We start from the raw sequence: 25,914 nt of genomic DNA on the forward strand, positions 1-25,914 counted from the left end.
TTTTTAATTTCCTCTGTGACCTCTTGGTTACTCAGAAGTGTATTGTTCAATTTCCATGTGTTTATGAAGTTTTTGCAGGTTCTTTTGCTATTGATGTCTAATTACATTGCACTATGGTCTGATAATATACAGAGGATAACTTCAATTCCTTTGCACCTAACTAACAGTTCTATGAGCAAGTCTGTGGTCTATTTTGGAGAACGACCCATGTGCAGCTGAAAAGAATGTGTATTCTGATTTTCTGGGGTGAAACACTCTGTAGACATCTGTTAAGTTCATTTGTTCAAGAGTTGGATTGAGTTCTAGTATTCCATTGATGGTTTTTTGTCTAGTTGATCTATCTATTTGTGACAGTTGGGTATTGAGGGCCCCCACTATTATTGTGTTAGTGCTTACTTGATTTTTCATGTCTGTTTGTATTTGTTTTATATAGTTGGGTGCACTAGTGTTTGGTGCATAGATATATATGATTGTCATCTCTTCCTGTTGGATTGTTCCCTTTACAAGGATATAGTGTCCTTCTTCGTCTCTCTTAATCAGTGTTGGTTTGAAATCTACTTGATCTGCAAAGAGGATAGCTACTCCTGCTTTTTTTCGGGTTCCTGTAGCATGGAGTATTATTTTCCACCCTTTAACTTTCAGTCTATGAGTTTCTTTTTGAATTAAGTGTGTTTCTTTTTGAATTAAGTGTATTTCTTGTATGCAACATATTGTTGGATCTTACTTCTTGACCCATTCTGCCAGTCTATTTTCTTTTGATTGGTGAGTTGAGACCATTAACATTGATGGTTATAACTGGTATGTACTGAGTTATCATTGCCATGACTTTTTCTTTTTGTTGGATCCTCCCCCGTTGCTTTTAATTTCTTGTCATGCCTGACAGATTCATTCTTCTGGGCTTCCTGGGGTTGTGATCCTCATTGTCTTTTCCTAGGGTATTGTCTAAAATGTTTTGGAGTGCTGGTTTGATATTCATGAAGTTCCTGAGGTGCTCTTTATCATGAAAGTATTTTATTTCTCCATCAATTTTGAAAGATAGTTTTGCAGGGTACATCAATCTGGGTTGGAGGCTGTTTTCCTTTAGGGCTTGAAATACATCACTCCAATATCTTCTTGCCTTGACGGTTTGTATTGAGAAGTCTGCTGCGATTCTGATGGGCTTTCCTTTGTATGTGATTTGTTTCCTTTCTCTAACTACCTGTAGAATTTTGCTCTTCTGTTCAGTTTCTGGAATCTTAACAATTTTATGCCTATGTGTAGATTTTTTTTGATCAAGGCTATTTGGAGTCCTATATGCCTCACTTATCTGTATGTCTCTCTTTTCCCATTTTGGAAGTTTTCTGCCATCCCTTCTGTAAACAGTTTTTTTATGTCTTCTGCACTCTCTCCTGTTTCTTCATTGACTCCAATCAGTCTTATGTTATTTTTCTTTGCATCATCTAGCAGCTGCTGGATTGATTTCTTGTGGTCCCTTACAATTTTAAAGAATTTTTTCTTTTCCTGTTCACTAATTGCAATCTTATCTTCTATATCTGAAATTCTGTCTTCACATTGGCTCATTCTGCTGCATAGACTTTCAGTGGAGTTTTTCATCTCCTGAAAATCTGTTTGCATCTATTTTATGGATTCAATTTGTTTCCTATGTTGGGATTCCATCAAGTTCCTCAGCTCCTCTATTTTTTTATCTATATGCTGTCTAGATTTATTAATCATGTCTTGCATGATTGGCATGATCTTTGTTGTTATGTGAGAAATTATTTCTGCTTTCATTTTTTTCTAGATCCTCTTTTGTTGCTAGTTCAGGGAGTCCAGGTGATTGAGTATCAGAGTGTTCCATCTCATTTCCCTTTGGTGTTGCTGTAGGTGACCTGGAAGTCTGGTTGTGTGACTTGTTTACCTGTCTTCTCATTTTGACATGCAGGGTGGGGGGGTTTAGGGTGGGTCTGTGTTCCTGGAGCATGTGCGGCTCAACTCCTCTGGGCTCAGAGCTGTGGCAGGCCTATCCCAAAGTCTTCTGCTGCCTGGGAGCCATGGTTCACTGGTCTGGAGGTCTCCTCTGGGCTCTGAGCCATGGCAAACCTACCAGAAAACTTTCTCTATGCTGGGAGCCGCAGCACACCTGCCCGGAAGCCTCCTCCTGCCTGGGAGGTGTGGCGCGCTGATCTCTGTCCTGCTCTTCTTTTCTTGAAGGTTGAGGTTCAGCATCAGGTTGTTTAATTGGGCTCGCTCTATTTTCCTAATATGAGTATTCACTGCTATGAATTTCCCTCATAAGACTGCTTTCATTGTGTCCCATAGATTCTGATATGTTGTATTGTCATTGTCATTTAATTGAAGGAACTGTCTGATTTCTTCTTTAATTTCCTCTGTGACCCATTTGTTATTCAGAAGTGTGTTGTTCAATTTCCATGTGTTTATAAAATTCTTGCTTTTCCTTTTACTTTGGATCTCCAATTTCATCACACTATGGTCTGATAATATACAGGGGATAACTTCAATTCCTTTGCACTTACCTAACTATCTTCTATGAGTGAGTATGTGGTCTATTTTGGAGAATGATCCGTGTGCAGCTCAAAAGAATGTGTATTCTGATTTTGTGGGGTGGATCACTCTGTAAACATTTTTAAAATTCATTTGTTCATGGGTTTGATTGAGTTCTAGTATTTCATTATTTATTTTTTGTCTAGTTGATCTATTTGTGAAGGTTGGGTATTGAGGGCCCCCACTATTATTGTATTAGTGCTCACTTGATTGTTCATGTCTATTAGTATTTATTTTATATAGTTGGGTGCATTAATGTTTGATGCATATGTATTTATGATTGTCATCTCTTCCTGTTCGATTGTTCCCTTTACAAGGATGTAGTGTCCTTCTTTGTTTCTCTTAATCAGTGTTGGTTTGAAATCCACTTGATCTGCAAAGAGGAATGCTACTCTTGTTTTTTTTCAGTTTCCTGTAGCATGGAGTATTGTTTTCTACCCTTTAACTTTCAGTCTATGTGTTTCTTTTTGAATTGTGTATCTTGTATACAGGATATTGTTGGACCTTACTTCTTGACCCATTCTTTCAGTCTATTTCCTTTGATTGGTGAATTGAGACCATTAACATTGATGTTTATAATGGATAAGTATTGACCTATCATTGGCATGACTCTTTCTTTTTGTTGGATTCTCCCCCTTTGCATTTAATTTTTTGTTGTGCCTGATGAATTCATTCTGCTGGGCTTTCTGGGGTTGTGATCCTTGTTTTGCTTTCCTAGGATATTATCTAAAATTTTTTGGAGTGATGGTTTGGTATTCATGAATTTCCTAATGTGCTCTTTGTCATGAAAGTATCTTATTTCTCCATCAAGTTTAAAAGATGGTTTTGAAGGGTACATCAATCTGGGTTGGATTCTGTTTTCCTTTAGGGGTTAAAATGTATCACTCCAAGCTCTTCTTGCCTTGAGGGTTTGGGTTGAGATGTCTGCTGTAATTCTGATGGGCTTTCCTTTGTATGTTATTTGTTTCTTTTCTCTAATTGCTTGTAGAATTTCATTCTTTTGTTGGGTTTCTGGAATCTTAACGTTATATGCCCATGTGTAGATTTTTTTGGTTAAGGCTAGTTGGAGTTCTATATGTCTAACTTATCTGTATGTGAAATTCTTTTTCCCTGCTTGGGAAGTTTTCTGCCATCACTTCTGTGAACAGTTGTTTTTTTTTATGTTATCTGCAGTCTCTCCTGTTTCTTCATTGACTCCAAGCAGTCTTATGTTTTTCTTGTTTGCATCATCTAGTACCTGCTGAATTGATTTCTCATGGTCCCTTACTACTTTTAAGAAATTTTTCTTTTCCTGGTCACTAATTGCAATCTTATCTTCTATATCTGAATTCTGTCCTCACATTGGCTCATTCTGCTGTGTAAACTTTCAATGGAGTTTTTAATCTCCTTGAAATCTGTTTGCATCTGTTTTATGGATTCCATTTCTATCCTATGTTGGGATTCCATCATGTTCCTCAGCTCCTATATTTTTTATCTGTGTCCTCTCTAGATTTATTAATTCTGTCTTGAACTATGGGCAAAGGGGAAAAGAAAGAAGGGAAAAGAAAAAATATGAGAAAAAGGAAAAAAAATGTAAACAAAGTCTTTTCAAATAGGGAAGGGTGGATGGGGTGAAGGGAGGGCAGGGGAAAGGGAAAAAAATAAGAACCAAGATACTCATGTAATGGTACAAGATCCCAATGATGATTGTAACTCTATTTTATACCTAAAATGTACCAATAAACTTATTTGAGGAAAAAAAATAAGTTTACTGTTCAAGTTAGCACTGGAAGTTGATGTCAACTATTTCCTAAGGTCCTGGAAACATCACAGTGAAGATAGAAAACATATCACTCCTATTTTTAAAAAGACATCGGTGCAACCAAAGCTAGATAAATATCTTTGCAGACCAGAAACAGAATAAAAGTACCTCCTAATAAATGTGGTTTAAGTCAGACTCCCATGAATTCCAGTACCAGAAATGAACAGAAATGTCCATGTGTTCAAATCTTTATGATGAAAAAGGCTGAAAGAGCAGAGCCAGGGACAGTATTTGAAACAGAGAGGTTGGCCAGGGACCTCATGGTCAGAGACAAAGTGGAGTTGAATAACAAATTGTCTGATGGGGTGGAAAGAAGCACAAACAAATGCTTCTATATAGCTGGGCCAACCTTAAATTTGTTTGTTAATACACCTATAATACCCATGTACACAGGAGCTCTGGTCTCCAGTAAAAGAGCAAGATGGGTGGAGACAATCATAAAACTGTCACACATGGAATGATGACAAAGGAAAGGCTAAACAGAAACAAAGGAAACCAGGAAAATCACATTGAATAAATACCATCAAAATTTCAAAGCATACTAGGATAAAGAAAATAATTGTGTGAGAGAGCCAACAAACAGATGTGAATCTGATGATGTAATTAGGATTGAGCAATTAGAGAAAGATTTCAGTCTGTATTTTTAAGGTCTTAAGAAGCCTGAGTGAGAAAAGAAGAGCAAATTATTACTGAAAAGATGGCTGTGAATCAAAACATGTGGTCCTAAACAATTACTAAAGAGAAATATTTAAAATAAAAATATAATCATTGAAATTAAAAACAACAAAAACAAATAAATGGATGAACTTTAGTGTGGAAAAGCTGAAGAGATTGGCAATTTAGAAGGAGTACTGAAGAACTGACCTACATCATTTAAAATAAAGATTAAGGAAGAAAAATGTGACATCAAGGTCATGACAGACTCAAGTAATGGGGTGACTTAAAAATCTTATTTTGATCCTTGAATTGTTAAAAGAAGAGGAAAATGTCAATATTTCAAGAGATAATATAAATTTCAGAGTGAAGGACTGAATCTTCATTTAGAAAATACACATTAGGAGTATTAAGTAAACACTTAATACTCAGGCCAACATGGAAATTGTAGAACATCATGACTAAGAGAAAAATCTTAAAAACTCCTTGGGAGAAAGGCAAATTTCCTAGTAATTAAAATGAGAGCAGATATCATTTTAGAAGCAATAGAGACCAGAAGACGATGCAGTAATTGACACAAAGTGCTGGAAAAAGGATTATCAACTACAAATTTGTATACCTCCAAACACTCACTCAATAGTAAGGGTATTAGAAAAACATTTTTAATACATGAATGAGCAATGGAATTTATCACTAATAGAAATTTCAGCAAAAAGGAAAGTATGCCCATATATCAGGTACAAAATTGCAGGAAGAAATTGTGAAGAGAAAAATGATAAACAGTATTTATGCACACCATTTTTGTAGAATTTTTGTTATGATATTCCTTTTTAAAAAGCTTATACTAAAATTCTAGATAGAAATAATAAAACTGGATCTGGTGTATGAGGAAGAAGAAAGTGACATTACATAGCCTTAGATTTGTTAGAAAAATCTGAAGTTCAGGATATGGGCTTCAGTGAGTCATTTGCTGAGGTGGACCTTACTTGCTACTTACTTGCTGCTTGGTGACAGAAGCCACTTCCAGTTCTTTCCACTTCTTAAAAAAATAGAAAGAATTAATATTGATAATAATACAGAAAAATTAACCCAGAGAAAGTAAGACTCGTTCCATGTAATTTTGAATCAAAGCCTTAATCTAACAACTAAAATAATAGGAATGCAGTTGATGAAGTCATATGAATGAAAGATACAAAATCAATGACAAAAAATCCAACTTTTATCATTGCAGCAAATGGAAAGAAATGGTAAAATAGAGGAACATCAAAGAAAGAAGGAAATATGTTAAATAAAAGTCATAATTAGAAATCCATTGATCTATTAAAATACAGAACTTCTCCAAACACATTTTGAAATACTCATTTAAAACATTTTAAGACATGAATAAGTCCAGAACATTAAGAAATTTGGAAGCCAGTCATAGGGGTGCATGCCTGTAAGCCCAGCACTTGGGAGGCTGAGGCAGGAGGATCACTGGGAGTTCAAGGCCAGCCTGGGTTACACAGTGAGTTCCAAACCAGCCTGAACAAGCAAGACCCTGTCTCAAAAAACCAAAAAAAAAAGAAAAAAAAAAAAGAAAAAATTTGGAAAGGAAAATATGTAAGAAGAAATAAGGAATAAGAAATATTATAATTATGTACTGATTATGCAAACCAAAGGTTATTTAGTAAAATACTAAAAAGGAATTATTAAAGAGAATTTAAAGTAAATTCCTAAACAAGGATGGAACACTCTATAATAATAAACATATTCACTAATATATGTAAATATTATAAATCTTGATTAACAATATTAAAGTTAAAATTGAGAGAATTGTAAGAAGTAATCTGCAAACAAGTTGTGAAACTTTAAAATATTTTTCAAGAAGCTTATGGATAAAAGTATGATCTAAGGTATAGAAAATATAAAAAATACAATGAAAAGAATTAGCTGGTTTGCTTTACCTACCTATCTACCAGATTGTATATCCAAGAAATAGTTATGCTCTTTCCAAAATATGTGAAACCTACAAAAAAAATCATCATAAGGCTCATGAAAATCTCAGTGCTGAAAAGCTATAGTTTGTATTATTTGAACACAGTGCAATAATAAGAAATCAATAATAAAATTATGAATATTAAAATACACACCAGTGTGCATACAAACACAACACATATTGTAAATAATCTTCAGATTATAAAAGATATCTCAATGGAAATTCTGAAGAATCTAAAATGAATGTAAGTAAAATAGCTACATATCAAAATGTGTGGGATATAGTTACAGTGGTAATTAGAATATTTATTAAATCTATATGTTAAAAAAGAAACACGTGACTAAAATAAATTACATGTTAATCTTTTTTTTGTTACTGGGGATCGAACTCAGGACCTTGCACTTGCGAGGCAGGAAGTGGAACCACTGAGCTAAATCCCAGCCCTGTTATATTATAATCTTAAGAAGCTAAGTGAAGGTGAAAAATAAAATATATTCAATAAGTCATTCAAATATTTCCCATAAAAACATATATATGCAAAATGTGAAGTATAGTCAAGAAACAAATTACAAATATAAAAACTAATAATGTATCAAACACAAAAATAAAATAATCTAAAAACCAAAAGTTGATTTTTTTTTTTTTTTGTGGGACCAGGGATTGAACTCTGGACCTTGCGCTTGGGAGGCAGCACCAGAACCACTGAGCTAAATCCCTGGCTAGTTGATGTTTTTGAAAGGAAAAATAAGAGAAAATTTTCAATCAAGCCATTTTAAGAGAAGATAAAGAAATCCCCAAAATCACTATCAGAAAATGAAAAAGGAGATTTTTAGATTTATCACAGCAACTGAGGAGTCATAAGAATTTGCTATAATGAATTTAAAGACAAAATACTTTTGAAAAAATTTACATTACAAAACTGAATCAAGAAGAAATTGAAAAAGCCTTAACAAATTAAATCATTCCTATCCATTCCTTGCTTAATCCTCACAGAAAAGATATCAGGGCCAGAAGATTAGGTAAATTTTGTCAAATAGTCAATAAATGCGTAATCTCTACTTAGTAGAAGTTGTTTGGAAAAAAAAAATACTTCTTGTAGTTTGAATATGTCTTCCCATAGTTTAACTTAGAAGCACCCTCCACCAATTTAAGTGTTAATGGTTTTTGGAGGTGGGTCCTTCTGGAGGTAATTAGGATTAGATAAAGTCATGAGGGTAGAGGCCCTGTAATGGCATTCAAGGGCTTTATAAGAAAAGGAAGAAAGGTGTAACATAGAAACTTAATCAGTATCACCATGTAATTTTATCTGTCCTGTTATTATGCAGCAAGAAGGCCATCTCCAGATGTCAAAACTATGCTTTATCATGAGATAAATGTCTACTCTTTATCAAAAGAATTGACAGTGACCCACAAGTCTATTTTTGCTTGTTTCCAATACTATGCTGGTTTTCTTTTCTTTTCAATCACTGTATCCTTATAGTATATCTTGGAGTCTGGGATTGTGATGTCCCTGTCTTGCCCTTGTCACCCAGAATTGTTTTGCTATTCTAGGTCTCTTCCTGTTCCACGTAAACTTTAGGATTCTCTGTACTACTTCTGTGAGGAATGCTATTGGTATTTGGATTTGGATTGCTTTAAATCTGCACAACAGTTTTAAAAGCATGGCCATTTTTACTATATTGGTTATGGCTATCCAGAAACAGGGAATGTCTTTCCATAATCATTATGCACTGCAAATATGCTCTAATAAGAAAAAAAATTGCCACTCCTCTGGTACTTTATTATAGAATCAAAAATTGGACTAAAAGACTACCTGAATTATTTTTCAAGGCCAATACAACCATAACAGAAAAATCAGATGCAGTGTGAGAAAAGAAAATTACTCAGCAAGTTATGAACACGGATAAAATACTTCATCCTACCTTAGATTTCAAATATCAACTCATAAACTAAAATACTTTACTAAATACTGTACTTTAAGCCTGGCTCTGGCATAAAAGTATTAACATGTCATGGTAAATTAGAATAATTTCAGAACAGTCTATTAATATAATTAATTAGATTAAGGAATAAATATATGATTATTTTGACACATGCAAAAAAGTTGATAAAATTTAATATTAGTTAAGATTTCAAAATCTTAACAGATTTGTATAGCTTTCTATTTATAGCAGATAACTGCAAAAGCTCTATTTCAAGAACCACACATTTTGATTGCAATTGATATGACTGGGTTCACAGAATATACAAATGAATCTACTAAGAAACTCTTAACATGAAAATATAAGTTATTATGTTAATTGGATATAACATTTTGAAATTAAAATTAATAGTATTGGTATATACCAGCTACACCAGTTGAAAATATAAGATATCAAACTAATAATAAAAATTTATGACTCATAATAATAGGTAAAATGAAAGATATATAACATTATACAAAGAAAAATAAGAAAGAATATAAAAACTAAGTGTATCAGTGGGGATATGTATAATTTTAATGAATAGAAAAATAATAACATAAATAATGCTACCTCAAATTAGTATATTTATAAGCAATTGGCAAAGTCTCAGATCCAGAAGTCAGCTATGAAAAATGAAAAAAATAGCAAGGATTTGATTTGTTGCCCAATAAATTTTATTTTATTTATAATTTTATGTTTTTATTAGTGTATGTTTGTAGTACAGAATGATCACATTTATTGTGGGGGGTCAGTACATGTACATAACACATCTTAATACTTTATATTTTCTTTACCTTTTCTCTCCTTCCCTGTTCCTTCCAGCTCATCAATTAATATATTTTAAAGCCACTGGATTAAACAATACTTATTTGGGACAATATTTATTTTAATTAATTTGAGAATTAATTTAAAAAGCCTAAAAGGAGCACAATGATGTGCTCACATAAGAGCACAATGATGCAGCAGGGTAAGTTAATCATGAAAATATGTGCTCTGTAATTGTCAGGGTTGAGTCGGTGGGTTCTGGATAAGATGAAAACACAGTGAGATTCCTTATCACAAATGATACTCACCAAAGTAAGCCTACCAGATCTAAGACCTAAAAAATGAAAAGCAAAAGTTTTAAACTTTTAGAAAAGTATCCCGTTTACTCAGTATGGTTATGTGATGTCCTCTGCCATCTGAGGATGTGTGACAAGACCCTTTCCACAGGCCAACACCATGATTTATCACTCCCTAGCCTCCAGCATCAAGAGACAATTTTCTTCTGCAATGGTTTTTCTTTGTGGAAGAGAAGAATTTCTTATGACAGAAAACCCATGAAGGCAACATAAAGACATTTGAGACATATTAAAGATAAAATAATGTTTTTACTTAGATAATAATAAGTAGCTATAATGTTAAAAAGAATTTGAAAATTAAAGATAAAAGAATAACCAATCTAGTATAAAAAAGGAGAAAGATAATGCAAATAGAAAGCATTTCAGAGAAGAGCAAACTTGAAAATTCCCAAAGAGGAAGTTTATAATGTAGACTAAGGTGAAATATTCTTTTATGCCAGTAGATTTTTTCAAAGGCTGACTCTTCCAAATATAACGTAGAATTGAGTAAACAGTAAGTCTCATATACTGGGATAGATTGTAAATTGGTCTGGCAATATATCACAAAATTGAAAATACTCTTACCTGCAGCTCAGAAATTATACTCATATGGGTACATGGCTAAAAAAATCTCTGCACATTTCATAAGGACAGGAAGTTTTACTGCAGAATCATTTGTACAAGTAAAATGTCAGAAACTAAGAAATAGATATCAAAAGAGGAATTGATAAAACATATTGTGGTGGCACATGTCAACATGAATGGATCTCAAAAATTGAATAAAAAAGAAAAACAAGTTGCAAATGATACCACACATTGACACCATGTATGAAAAGTTAAAATATGTGAGTTTTGATAATGACTATTTACATATAAGATAAATGTGTGAAAATATAGACTTATTGAATTCACAAATTGGCGATGATGGTTGTCTCTGGATAGTAAGGAATAAGTAGAATGATAAAATGAGGAAGCAAAGGAGATCAACTTTATTCATAATGATCTCATTTCTTTCAGGAAAATATGTCTGAATTTAAAACAGTTAATATTTGTCAGCCCAAATAGTAGATGCTTGTATGTGTATGGAACTTTTAAAACTTTAACTTTTTTTCAAGAAATAAAATTATAAGTTAAACCATCACCATATTTATATGATGATATGTATACAGCCAGTCATAGCTGTATCTCATTCTGACTTCAGTCACATCTTTTATTTATTAGAGGGACATGATAATTTTTTATTCTTCTGATTGCAGTAAACAGGAATTTTTCATAAACATTCCTGGATTTTGGTCCCAAACTTGAGTGTACCTCACCGGTTTGTAACTCATCCCCTACCAGTGGTGGCAAACCTAGGCACACAGAGCCCTCTCTTTTGGCATGTGAGCCAAGTGTATGAGTTGTTTTTCTCAACTAAAATCTCAGTATTCATATTTCGCAGTGTCGTCACTTCATGACAAATAAGTGGGTTTGGTGTTGCAGTGCGGGCAGTCAGTTACTAAAATCTTCACAATCAGTGCCCTATGCTGTCTCTGTGGGAGCCAGTATCTTCCAGTGAACAGGCAACATATAGATTTGTTTCCTAAGACCATTTCCTTTCAGGTCTTCAATGGGAAATTTTATATTAGAAGAGGGGAATGATAGTGTTACAGTAATGTGATTTCATGTTTCCTTTAATTCTTGGGCAATAGGTGCTAAACGGAACCTGAATGTTGCTCATAAATGAAGAAATGCCCTTTTGTTCAAGGATAAGATATTTGGGCTAAACTCAACTTTTCTTGATGTCTAAAACATGTCTTAATGCAAATAGGAAGGGATATAATATTACTTGTGCTAAACATAATTTTATTCCAAGCCTGTTACAAATATTGATATCTATCCATGTTGCATGCTCTTAGCAATTTTCTGAAGATTGTAGTAACTCATGTTCCTATGAATTTTGATTAGCACAATTGGAGACATTGAAGCTTTATGTAATAATAATGCTCCATATACTATGTAATGGTTTTCTCTAAAGAATATGCTTTACTTGTGAACACCTATTTTTTTAAGTCAAAACAGTAGCAACTATTGAAAAGAATATTTGCTGATAACTAGATGTGATCTAAACATTTTGGTATGCAGAATTCTGATAAAGTGTTATGTGTTGTAATGAAAGCACATTTTTGTAATTTTTACATTGTTTAGGTTAATGTAAGAAATGCCTAAAGCAACTGAGTTATCTTAAAAATGAAATTCATTCCAGAAAATTAAAGATACATTTCTTTCTATTTACAATGTCTGCTTTCTGCATAAAACCATCTGGGGATTTCTATGTTAGTCTCTCACCTCCCCACAAAGATAAAGCCTAGAACTTCTACATTCTCATTTATGCAAGAGTGATAAATTACTAGAATCCTTTGCCACAAAATTTGGATGATCAGTCTTAAACTGATTTCAGTAGCACTTTATATAGTTCTTTGTTTTACCAAAACAATTGGTATCTTCTGGAAGAGAGCAACATTTAAGTCAGTGGTAAATATTTCTCAACTCCAGTACACACAAAATGTTAATGTTGTTGAAAAGAAATATGAACATGTGGTACACCCACATCCCTATGAATAGCTTCCTTTCCGTAGCCTCCTGGCAAAGACAGCTCCTCTGTTGCCTCAGTAATACTATCAGAAGAGCTGTGTATGGGTGAGAGAGTGCCTTCTGGGCCCCTGGGGCCCCATGTCAGTACCTTCTATCTGCTGACACTTGCCAGGCTTTGGTCTTGGGTGAGAAGACACAGGTCTCTACCTGGTGTTACAAGGCCCATCCCATTTCACTTTCCTGACACTCATTGCATCTCAATATGCAGCCCAGAACATCAATTCTTTCAATACCTACATCTTTCTGTTTGTTAGTCATCAAAAGATGCCCCTTACATCCAAATCCCCCGTAATTGTTATCCGAACACTCATTTCAAGGAAGCTGTGTATAACTCCCACTCAAAGCCACCCTATATACTTCCCAGGTCATCAAACCCTACTTCTTTGTTTCATGAAGTCTGGATCCATCATCATCACTTATCTCTTCTGTTAAAACTCTTGGAACATGTTCATTTCCATATTTATCTTAACACAAAAATAGTTTATCCTTGAGCACACTGCTTACCTTATAACTCTTCCAATTGGTGGCTGCTGTCTCTTCTTTTTCAACATGGCATTTCTAGAACATTCCCTCTTCATTATTCCTAAAAAACCCCCAGATTCTTTGAAATTTATGCAATCAAACACTATAGTTATTCTTCATCCTTGAAAATGACAGCTATCTGGGTCACAATCTTAATCTCTCTTACTCCAACATTAATCTTGAGTCACACTTCTTCCACCTTTGTTACTTACCAACCTCAGAATCTAATTGGAGTCCAAATTGAATGCCAATGTCCACATATAGCACATATCCCACAGTTTTTGAAATGCATAGTCTCCACTTCTGCACTTGATGGATTATTTCATTGCTTGGTATCACATCTTGAAAATGAGGGACCAGCTTCTCATGATCTGAAGCTCAATTTGTGTGAAAAGAGTCACGGGAGATAATACAGAATATATACATCTCTTTAGTTTTCCTTTCCATGGACCAATCCAATGTATATTTGCTTCTCACAAACCTTTTAGAGAAGCTTCATATATTAAGATTGCAGCCAATATCCAAGGGGGCCTGGCCAGTGCTTCAGTTGACAGAAAACACTGACATTGTCTACATAGTGTTGGTTGTACCAGCATGCAGTTGGTGAGATTTGTGGGGTTAGAGAGGCTTCACTCAGATTTCAGAGGAAGGCCTTGGAGGTCAGGCAAGGAGCCATGGAGAGAGCAATGCATAAAGCTGAAACAATGAAGATAGAGATACCAGGAATGTAGAATATCAGCCAAGAAAAGCTGAAGGTCATGAGTGGAGAGAAGCTGTATGGGGCGCAACTAGCAAGGCCGTAGGACTAGGGCCACCCAAATCCTCTGGAACTCCCATCTTGCCACTGTGTGCCCAGATTCTGATTATGGAGATATAGGACTCAATATTTGCTCTGTTGGATTTTAGTTTTACTCTGGTACAGTTATTTCTATCCTGCTAATCTTCCCTTCTGGAATGGAAACGTTTACACTGTGCCATTGTATCTTGGAATTATATAACTTTTTTTTTTCCAATAGAGCTTCATAACTATGAGTTGCTTTGCATCGCAGAAGAGATTTGGACCAGAACTTTTACAAAATGCTGGAACTGCTGAAGCTTCGGAGAAGGGATGGTTTGGTGTCCAGCTGTACAAGAGATATTTGCATTATACTAGGCAGAATTATGAACTTACTATTGTCATTATTTGGAGATTAAATATGGTTTAGCAAGACTTGTCTGAGTGTGAAATTGTGGAGTGGTTTGTGACCCTCAATCCTGACATCAACTTGACTAGGTTAAGAAATGCCTAGCAGGTTAGTAAGGCACACTTTTGGTTGTATCTGAGTGGGTCGTGGAAGTGTGACTTCAGGTACTACAGGAGGACTTTGGCCCCTTCCTCTCTGGCACTCTTCCCCTTGTCTGCTTCTGAGAATCTATTAACTAAGCAGCTTTGCACTACCACAATCTTCTGCCATAATGTTTCTACCTTGGAGCCAGCCCATTGTGGCCTGACACTGAGCAAATTAAACTCCTGCTTTAAATTGTTAGTGCTGGGCATTTTGTCTCAGCAAAGATAAAGCCAACTAATACACTGAATGATATACCTTATGTATTTATGAATTTCAGTTCTTCATACTACTTCTGATTATATTTCTTTGTGTCTTTCCTTGCCTTGTTTGTCTTGGTTTCTTCATCTTTATTGTGTAGAGCATTCTCTTTAATACTTCATGCAAAATAAAATATAAGTACTTTAATCCCTTCCTCAAGATCTATTTCCTGGGAACATGGGACAAAGAAAAACAGTTAACATTTGGGAATATTATTTTGGAGACCAATGTGAAATCAATTAGAAACTTTCAAGGTAAATTAAGGGAGTGTCATATTCTGCCTTAGTAGGACCTTTATTCTTAAAAATGTGTTTCAGAAAATGATGCTTAATCAATGTTTAAGGAGCTAGAAGACACCATCTTTTTCTGCTTTTATTAGTAGATGAACTTTGATTTCTCACTCAGGATGATACTTTTTTCATAATAAAAATGGAGTAAAGATTTCACATGAGATGAATTGATGTAAGGTGTCACTGGGGTCTGACTCTTTGCTCCCAGGTCCCAAACTAGGAAAGATTTTGATACAGCTATTTGATGACTGAAAATCTCATTTTCTTGTGAAGTGCAGAAGCCACTCCACTTTATGTACTCTAGACCACTGGTGTATAATAGAAATTTTATTGGTGATGGATTTTTTTTTTCATGACATTCAATACAGAGAAGCCACTGGTCACTTGTGGCTACTACGCACTTGATATGTGGCAAGTGAGACTGAAGAATAAGTATTTAACTGTTTAAAAGTTTAACTGAAATGTAAATAGTTCCGTGTAGCTAGCGGCTATCATATTGAACTGCAGAGTTCTCAACCAGCAGGAGTAACACTTTCGTAACCCAAGGAACTTAGTTTAAAGTCACCTATTTCAAAACCAACTCTAAAGATAGATTTTCTCTTGTTATTTCTTTTCTTTTCTTTTTTTGTACCCGAGATTGAACTCAGAACCTTGGGCTTGCAAGGCAGGCACAGGCACCACTGAGCCAAATCTCCGGTCCATCTCTTGTTATTTCTAGCATACAACATGAACTAAATTACAACTGAGTGACAAAAAATCCCTAATATAAGTAAGAAAGCGTTATTGTGATAAAACTCTATAAACCTAATCCTCAGATTAAAATAAACATTTAGTACATATTTCTCTGTATAAAACAGAACCAAAAAATTAAAGTTGATTATCTGCATTATTTAGATGCTTTGGTAATACAATTTTTTAAAAGCATGCCATACTGCTATATCTGCTATACAAATCAAAATAATGCAAATGACTAATCCAAACTTTCTAAATAATAGTTAATTCTTTGTATTTTTCAACAATAATGTTGAAGTCATGCCATTAGGAAAATCTTAAATAGAACTTCCTCCATCTTCCTTTTGTGCCAAGATCTTATTTTTTAAACCTTGGTACTAGAGTATCATGTACATTTTATTTAATTCAATGTTCTAGTCATAGTTTTGGATTCACTACTGTGATGGATTGAAACTTTATCTCTTCAGTTGGAATCTAAGCTCTGTATATGCAGGAGGATGGCTCTTCTATTCACTTGGCATAGTGTCCAACACATAATACATGCTCAATAAGCATTGAATATGTGAGGAAGTTTATTTACTTGAGAGAAAAAAATTCAATTTAACTTGTCTTCCTGTATATGAAACAGCCTGAATGCTTTCCAGTGGTTAATTTAAACATTGCCAAGTAACTATACACTGCCTTATGTAATTAGCAAATCAACTATCTTCAAATCCATTGATAATTAATGGAAAATATAAAAAACATAAACTAGATTAATTGAAAGATTTCACAATAAATTATTATCTTTGGAAAACTGAATGACTATCAAGTATTAGTTGTATAAAAATTGCCCACATAATATCATAAATTTGAAGCTTAGTAATTGTTTCTTGATAATGTAATTCTAATAAGCTTAGTCCAATCATTCATGCTAGAGAAGGACCATAAACAAGACTGCTATATTTCTCTTTGTCCATTTATAAGTTGTTATTTTGTTGTATTGTATGTACTTTTATCATTGGAATACTTTAAACTGTGAGTACAAGTTATTTCTAAATGGGAAAGCTACTAAATTCTGTGGGAAAGCATAACTGACTATATAAACATTCACAGTCAAATAACTCCTTTTTTCTTGTAATATTTTTTCCAATACTCCCAATGACTGAGTGTTCCTAAATATACTTCACGGCAATAAAATCAATATTAGCTAGGAATGCTTAACATTTCAGGGCTATAATTTTACAAGTCTTCAAAACTAAGGCAAAATCAGGCCACTTAAGATCTTACTTTATTCCATTTGGGCTTCTATAACATATACTGGTGACATATAAACAGCAAAATTTTATTTCTCAAAGTAAACTGGAAACTGAGAAGGCCAACATCAAGGTGCTAAGAGATTCACTGTCTAATGAAGGGTTGCTACTTGTTTCAAGATGATGACTTTTCACTGCTTACTTATATTGAGGAGGGCTAATCAGACTCTCTTGAGGTTTCTTTTATAAGGGTACTCATCTCATTTTTTTATTCATTAAGTTTATTGGTACATTTTAGGTATACAATATGTTGACATTCATCATTGGGACTTGTACCTTTTTACATGATATACCTTGGTTTTTATTTTTTCCCCATTTCCCTGCCCTCTCTTTAACCCTTCCATCCCTCCCTATTTACAAAGACTTTGTTTCCCTTTTTTTCTTTTCTCATATTTTTCCTTTCCCTTCTTTCCTTTCCTTACCCCTATTCAGTATTTACACATCTGTCCTATTTATTTCGCTTAAGAGTATGGCCTCATTATGGATCCATTTAGCTATAAATGTCTCCAGTTTCTCATTCTTTATGGCTGAGTAGTACTCCATTTTATAAAAAAACCACATCTTCTTTATCCAGTCTCCAGGTGATGGGCAATTGGGCTGTTTCCAAGTTTTTGCTATTACAAACTATGCTGCTATGAACATGGGTTGCACAAATATCACTGTGGCATGATTTTTTAAATTCTTTTGGGAAGATAACCAGCAGGGGAATAGCAGGGCCAAATAGGACCGGGCAGATATTTTATGATCTAATAACTTTCCAAAGTTCCCATCTTGAAATACCAATATATTGAGATTAGCTATTAACATGTGGATTTTGTGAGTACACAAACTATCAGTCTATAGAACATCTAGAACATTTCAAAGGACTATATGATAACAGTTCTTTGAAATAGGCACTGCTGCAAGCTATGTTCACATATCTCTTAACTATCTTAAATGTATTCTTCAATAAACTTTTGTGAGTGCCTACTATGACAGGCACTGTGTTTGTCACAGGGAAAAGAGGGAACATTTTTGTATGATTATAACCTAGGGATGTACCATTGTCTTGCATTCTTCATTGCAGGTACAAAATACTTGATGCCCACCTCTTAAAGGAGAGGTTCATTTTTGGTAACAGTTGCAGAAGTTTCAGTCCACATTTGGTCGGCTGAAATGCAGAGACACAGTAGCATGGTGGAAGGGCCTGGGCAAGGGAAAGCAGCTCATATCACAGGGACCAAGAAGCAAAGAACGAAGGGAGCATCCCCAGAGGGAACCTTCTAGGTCACATTCCCAGGCCCTACCCTCAACAGCACATTGAGCTCAGAATCATCATTTTTCAGAAGGTCTGATGAGGAGCATATGAGGCCTTTGTGGGACATTCTTCATTCAAGCCATAAGAAGAGTGGACAGTCATGTGCCAATCTAACATTTATTTTGCCTTTATTTGATACTAAATGAATAATTGAGTAATAAAATACCTGGTTAAGTAAAAGACTACGTTCTCCAGCTTTTCTTGCAGATAAATGTAATTATGTGATTTTTTTTTGCCAATGACATGCAAAAATACCTTTTGAGAATATATGGAATATTCAACTAAAGGAGGAAATATGTTTCTTATGCTCACATCCCTGTTCCTGCAACTTGGAAAACAGGCAGAGTAACTGGAGTTCCAACTGGCTTCCTGGACTATGAGGTGGCTGAGTAGGAAGCCATGATGAGGATGTCAGAACACAAAGATGAACATAGTCTTGTTGACTTCCTGGTGATTTGAAACCAACACTTAGTTGTAGACTTTTAATCAGAGGACCTTTTCTTTGTTTTATCCCATGTTTTTAAAGGTGTTCTATATATTTAAATCAAAATATTATTAATTGATATATATTAACAAATAATAGATATGCACTATTTTCTAGCTATTTAAGCAAAATGTTGGAGGAGAGAGAGAGATTATACCAGGTTGGTGAAGTCATGAGTGGCTACCAAGAAGCACAGGCATTTGAATTAAGTCTTGAAGGCTGAGAAGGATTTCACCAGGTAGAGAAGAAGAAAGGACAATACAAGAGAAAGGAGCACATGGCAAGGCATATCAATTAAAAAATACTATTCAGTTTATTAACTGTAAGTAGTTAAGTAAATGTTAACTAAATTACAGATTTACACAGTTAACTGAAAGACAAATTAGGAAATCAGATCATCAAGGAGGTAACACATTAAAGAATTTTCAACTTCAGGTTATGGAAGTTTCTAAGTTAGCAGAGTGGTATAGTCTGTTTGGAGATGTACAGATAGATTAGAGGTATGGTAAGCCAGAAACTGAGACAATAGCCATTATATAGGGTAAAATGCTGGGGTGATATAGGAGAGATTTTGTAATGAATTATCCACAAAAATGGAGAAAAGAGTTAAAGATGGAAATCAATGACTTGAGCCAGATATAGTGGCGCCTGCCTGTAACTCCAGTGCTCAGGGGCTAAAGCAGCAACATTGAAAGTTTGAGGCCAGTCAGGGCTCACAGGGAGACCCTATCTCAAAAAACCAAAAATAAATACATACATACATACATAATCAATAATAAACAAATAAGTCAATGACTTGGCAGTTTGTCAAATAAAAGAAGACAAAGAATAGATTTTAATATGAATTTAATTTACATGTACAGTATTATTGATAAATAATTGGAAAATAATTTTAAAGGACACCATTTATAATAGTATAAAATAACACAATCTCAGATAGAAACATAATAAAAAACCTATGAGATTCTTACACTGAAAATGATTAAATTTTATTGATAGAAATTAAAGACACTAAAAAAATAAAGGATAAGAGTGCTCTTAGTTTGAAAAAGCTATTGCAAAGATGTCTGGGTTGACTTATGGACTCAATACAATAGCAATAAAAGTTCCCATAGTTTAAAGTAATTGATAAGTTGATTATAAAATTACCTAAAACAATCTTCAATAAGGATTTACACTACTGAATATCAAGATTTATTAAAAAGCAATAATAATTATGACATTATAATTGGTGCAAGGTGAGGTAAATAAATCAGAATAGCCATAAAGTAGGTCAGAGATTATAAAAACAGACATATGTATTGTTACATGATTTCATAAATGTGAAACTTCAGTATATCGAGGAAGTGATAAACTTTTAAAAAGTAGTGCAAGGTCAATTAAATAGCCACATGAAGAAAAATGAATCTTGATTCCTGCCATTTAAAAGATTTAACATGAAAATCAAAAATACTGGAAACTTTGTAGGAAATCATATGGGAAAATATCCTCATGAAATTGGGTTAGTCAAAAATTTCTTTATAGAAGTACAAAGGCATTAACTATAAAGATAAAGACTCGTAGACGAAGTTACATTGATATACAGAACATACATTCATAAAAAGAGTAAAATGATAAGCCATAGAGTGGGAAAAGATTTTGTTAATATTTTACCTTCAGTGTATATTTTCAATACACAATAGTTACATTCCTTTTGGGAAATTAGTACATGTACTAATTGTAGATAGCACACTTTGATCATTTTTATTCCTTTACTACCCTCTCTACCCTCCCACATTTTCTCTCTTTTGATCCCCTTGGACATCTTCAAACATTCTGTCTTTTTGCTTCCTATCATCTCTCCTTTACTCTTTTCTTATTTCTGATTTAGCTTTCTCATGTAAGAGAAATCATGTAATATCTAACTTTGTGTTAACTTACTTCACTAACACTACGGTCTCAAATTACATTCATTTTCCTGCAAATGACCTGATTCTACTCTTCTTTATTGCTGAATAGTATTCCATTTTGTATATATACCACACTTTCTTTAACTGTTTGTCTCTTGATGGGTATCTAGGCTATTTGCAGAGCTTACCTATTGTGAGGTTAACATGGGTATGTATATATTACTATAGTATGATGTCTTTAATTCTTTGCAAAATAAAAACCATATAGTAATTCACAAAGAACTTAGTTTATTTATGTAAATAACTCCTAAAAATAATAAAAGGCAAAAAAAATATATCTGGATGTCCCCCTCAATCCCCCTCATGCTTGTAGGTGGATTTTGGGGAAGTGAAAGGTGACTTGGTCATGGGAGCATGATAGTTCTCATCAAGGGATTAGCCCACCAATGAGTTTAAAGCTATATGTGATTGGGGAGGTGAAGCCTGGGTGGAGGAGGAGGTCACTGGGGACATGGCATGGAAGGGTCTATTTCCCTCCTACCTCCCATGGTCTCTTCCTGCTTGCTCTCTACAATGTCATGAGCAACACTACTCTGCCATAGCTGACTATGGACTGAAACTTCTAAAACCTGTGAGCCAGAAATAAACCTTCCCTCCTTTAATTTGTGGGTTTTGAGTATCATGTCTCAGAGACAAGAAAGTTACTAAGAAAAAGTATAATAATATTTACACATATATATGAATATATATGTCAGCCACTTCTCAAAACTGTCTGACATTCTTATACCTATAAAAATATATTCAACCTTATCTCAGGGAAATTAAACCTGAATCAATATTTGTCATTACATATAAACCAGAATAACTAAAGTAAAAAATGGCAAGGATCTGGAATAAGGGAAACTCTTATGCCTTGTTGTACAGTACGTGACCTAATAGATCTACTTTAGGAGATATCCATGTTACTGTGATCGTTTGGATCAAGAATGTCCCTCCAAAGTCTTCATGTGGTCATAGGATGGGTTTTCTGGAAATGACTGAATTTTGGGCTCAGTAGAGCTGACTTGCTGAAAGGAAGCGGGGTCCATGCCAAAAAAACATGTTTCTAGGAGGGGACCTGGAAGGGATCACTCTGTCCCTGCTCCTCCCTTTTCTCTGTGGCCCTGGATCCCATAATGTAAGTAGTTCCTCCTCTGCCATGCTCCTCTGGGTGACATTTTGGTCTGGGAGCTTGCTGAACATGGACTGAAACCTCTACAAACTGTGAGCCAAAATATGCTTTTCCTCTTCTAAGTTATGGGTGTCTGGTATTTTGTTCCAGCCAGCAGGAGAGTTACTAAGACAGTCACAAAATCTGAAAATATGCTTACCTTATGATCTATTCATGGCAGAAATAGGTATATACTGGATAGAAATATCTGCAAATGTGCACCAAAAACCATGTACAAGAAGTCTCACATTTTGTAAGAGCCCCCAGGTCCAGTTTACTTAAAATAGTTTTAAAATGTGTCAGTTCATGCAGTAGAATATCATAAATCAATGAGACTTGATGCCTTATTGTCACACAGAAAATATGAGTGACATTTACAAACATGATGCTGAACCAAGGAAGTCAGAAAAGAACAACTTCTGTATGACTCCATTATCCAGATTTGGCTATTCAAAAATAGCCAAAATATCTAGGCTGTGAGAATTTAGAATAGTGCATTATTCTCGGGAAGATAGTGCCTGAGAGGGAAGAAAGGAGGCTCCCTTTGGACTCCTGTGATATTAATTTTTTAATACTTTAATGTATCGTTCACTTGTGGTATCATATTAATTAGAAAACAATAGTTTCACTTTACTTGAGCTCTTTGAAATTGATGTTTTCCAATGGTGGAATTAACTTGGAGACAAAGTGTAGCTAAAACATAACTTAAGAATTAATGTGGAATAAGCAGTTTTAAACTTTTTGTATTTTTTTTTTTTTTTGAGAGAGGGTCTTGCTATGTAGTTTAGTCTGGCCTTGAACTCACTGTGTAGCCCAGGCTGGCCTTGAACTTGCAGAGATCCTTCTGCCTCAGTCTCCTGAGTGCTGGGATTACAGGCATGCACTACTATGCCCAACTGGATTTTTAGATACATTATTATATTCTGAGATTTGCTAGACTCAGAATTGCCATATTGTTGAACATTATGAAATTATTCCATTTGTTTCTCTACATGAAGATAAAAATCATTAATAAAAATGCATTTAATTCTGCAAATAGTAATGCCTTTTCCAATGTAGTAATGGATATTTTTCATTCAAGTTTTAGTATGTATTTAATTTAAAAAGAGGATGTGAAAATATCATCAACCTTAATTCTTATATTGGTGTCACATAATTTTCTAAGTGAAGTGTGTGAAGAAACACAACATTGAAGCTTGGGTGCGAACAAACTATTTGCCACATTTATGTCAAATTATGAACCCTTAAATGTTATATAGCAACATTTTTAGGAATATTGAAAGCAATATTTTTTATGAATCACAATAAGTAACACTTTTCCTATTAGTGGGGCCTTTGTTTATGGAATTACCTAGTTATCAGTGCTTTTATCTCTCTAGTTCACAAGGATAATAGTGAGCATTAGTTAGCAAAATAAGATTTTTCAATCAATATATGAGGGTGAAGTTGGGATGGGAAGTTCGTTTTATAGCTTTTTTGAACCAAATATAAAAAAAAAAACTACCACAGTGACTGAGACTATTTTTTTGATGAAGTGTTCACAGTTTAAGATCATATTAGATGACACCCTGGACAAAACTACTTGAAATCCCAGACCCAATACAAGAGCACATATTCAAAGGTATAATAGTCCTCTCTTAACTGTGAGTCACTTTTCACAGTCAATCATAGCTAGAAAATTTTAACTGGAAAATTTCAGAAATAAAAAATTTATACATTTTTAGCTTTTATTATTGTGTTGCTATGTGTTTTATTTTATTACTAATTATTGTTTTTATTTTCTTACTATTCCTAATTTATAAATAAACTTTATCCTAAGTATGTATACATAGGAGAAAAATCTGGTGTGTATAGAATTCCATATTCGCCACACTTTCAGTTTTACTTACTGGGGGTCTTGAAAGTTCTCTGCTGTCAGGGAGGAGCATGCCCAGTAACTGTCTGAAGGAGCATGCCCAGAAACACTCTGTGGGTAAGGGATGCTCACAGGGGAGAGGGGGCCTCAGTGAACTTCCCACTCCATGGCTTTTTTAAAAAAATTAATTTTATTGGTACATTTTAGTGTAAATACTCAATAGTTTCTCCAGTATGAGAAACTGAAAGTGTAAATAAGGATCAAAACGTATAATAGATAATGTGAAATATGAGGAAAAGGTCCAAAGGGGAAGGGGAAGTGAGGGGTTGAGGAAAGGAAAGGAATAAATATGAGAAAAGGAAAAAATGGAAACCACTCCATGGCTTTTACTCTGGGCTGAGTGCAGTCCATGTGGTCTAGCAAGCTCAAGGAGGCTACGCATGAAAAACCCCTCAATCTTTCTGGTTGGGGAATCCAAATTCCAAATCTTAGAAATCATGAACTCTAAGGAATCCAGGGGAATCCCAGAATGGAAGGAGTCAGAAAGTGCTTTCCTATGTTTTGCTTACTCTGGTTCTTTGATCTGTGGACAATACATGTGTAGGACCAAGGCTAAACAGCTGCACCAAGTTAAAAAAAATATGAACAAAAAGGAGCTACTGATCAAGAAAGAGAAATGGCAGTCCAAGCCAAGTCAAAAATATTATCTGCAAAACCAAAGGAAATAATATTTATCAATGAATAACAGAAATCAGAATCTCCAATACTTACCATTTGTAATACACAAGACACAATTCAAAATCATCCAACATAAGCAAATCCAAGAGAATGTCTAGAAAAAATTCCATCCAATTTATATAATTCCTATAAAATCAAGATAAATCAAGTATAACCTTGAGATGAAACAGTGGTTGAACAGACAAATATTTAAAAATGGTTGTTACAATCATCATCAATAAATAAAAAATAGTCCCTTCTGGGCCTTCCCACTAAGCCAGCGCCTGGGCTTTGGATTGGCAGCAGCCTCCTGAGCAGCTGCCCGCAGTCTGCTGTGTATGGGTCCCAGCAAAGTAAACGAGCTTTGGGCCTTGGTGAAAGTGTATAAGCAAGATCCAAGGGTCCTGCACATCGAGGAAATGCGCTTCTGGGGGGAGTGGATAGAGAGCATGGAGGGTAAAGCATCACTTTCTACTCATAAAGCTAAATCAGAAAAAATATCAAGTAAGAAAGAACAATAAGAGGACTGAGGAAAACATAAACACAGACAACGCATCAAGTGAGGAGAATGATCTAGAAATTGACATGAAGGTGTAATTGAACCAGACACTGATTCCCCTCAAGAAATGGGAGATGAAAATGTAGAGATAACTGAGGAGATGATGGACAGAGCAAATGAAAAGAAAGGGGCTGCCACGGATGCTCAAATCCATTGACTTGTTCACAGATGCCATTACGCTGAATCCTCGCCTGGCCATTCTGTATGCCAAGAGAGCCACAGTGTCTTCATCAAACTGGAGAAGCCAAATGCTGCCATTCGAGATTGTGACAGAGCCATTGAAATAAATCCTGATTCAGCCCAGCCGTAGAAGTGGAGAGGGAAAGCACACACACTTCTGGGCCATTGAGAAGAAGCAGCCCATGAACTCATCCTTGCCTGTAAACTGGATTATGATGAAGAAAAGAGTGCAATTCTGAAAGAAGTTCAGCCAAGGGCCCAGAACATTGTTGAATATTGGAGAAAGTACGAATGAAAACATGAAGTATGAGAGATCAAAGAAAGAATAGAAAGGGGTAAGAAGGCTGAGAAGAGCATGAAAGAGCCCAGGGGGGAGAAGAACCCAGAAAAAGAAACAGTCAGAAGCTCAGTATGGCTCTTTTCCTGGCAGCTTTCCTAGGGGAATGACTGGTAATTTTCTGGGAGGGATGCATGGAATGGGAGCAGCCATGGCAGGAAAGCCTGGGCTCAATGAGATTCTTAGTGTTCCAGAGGTTCCTGCAGCCATGCAGGATCCAGAAGTTATGGTGGCCTTCCAGGATGTGGCCCAGAATCCTGCAAATATGTCAAAATATCAGAGTAATCCAAAA

The 25,914-nt window shown here is 34.8% G+C and overlaps 1 pseudogene; it reads left to right on the forward strand.

Moving 5' to 3' along the window:
- Positions 1-24,884: 24,884 nt before the first annotated feature.
- LOC101711212 (hsc70-interacting protein-like) lies at positions 24,885-25,441 on the forward strand (annotated as a pseudogene).
- The last annotated feature ends 473 nt before the right edge of the window (positions 25,442-25,914 follow it).

This window comes from Heterocephalus glaber, unplaced genomic scaffold, assembly GCF_053883595.1.
Source record: "Heterocephalus glaber isolate CG9 unplaced genomic scaffold, H.glaber_assembly_v1.0 deba00000122, whole genome shotgun sequence".
Lineage (NCBI taxonomy): Eukaryota > Metazoa > Chordata > Mammalia > Rodentia > Bathyergidae > Heterocephalus > Heterocephalus glaber.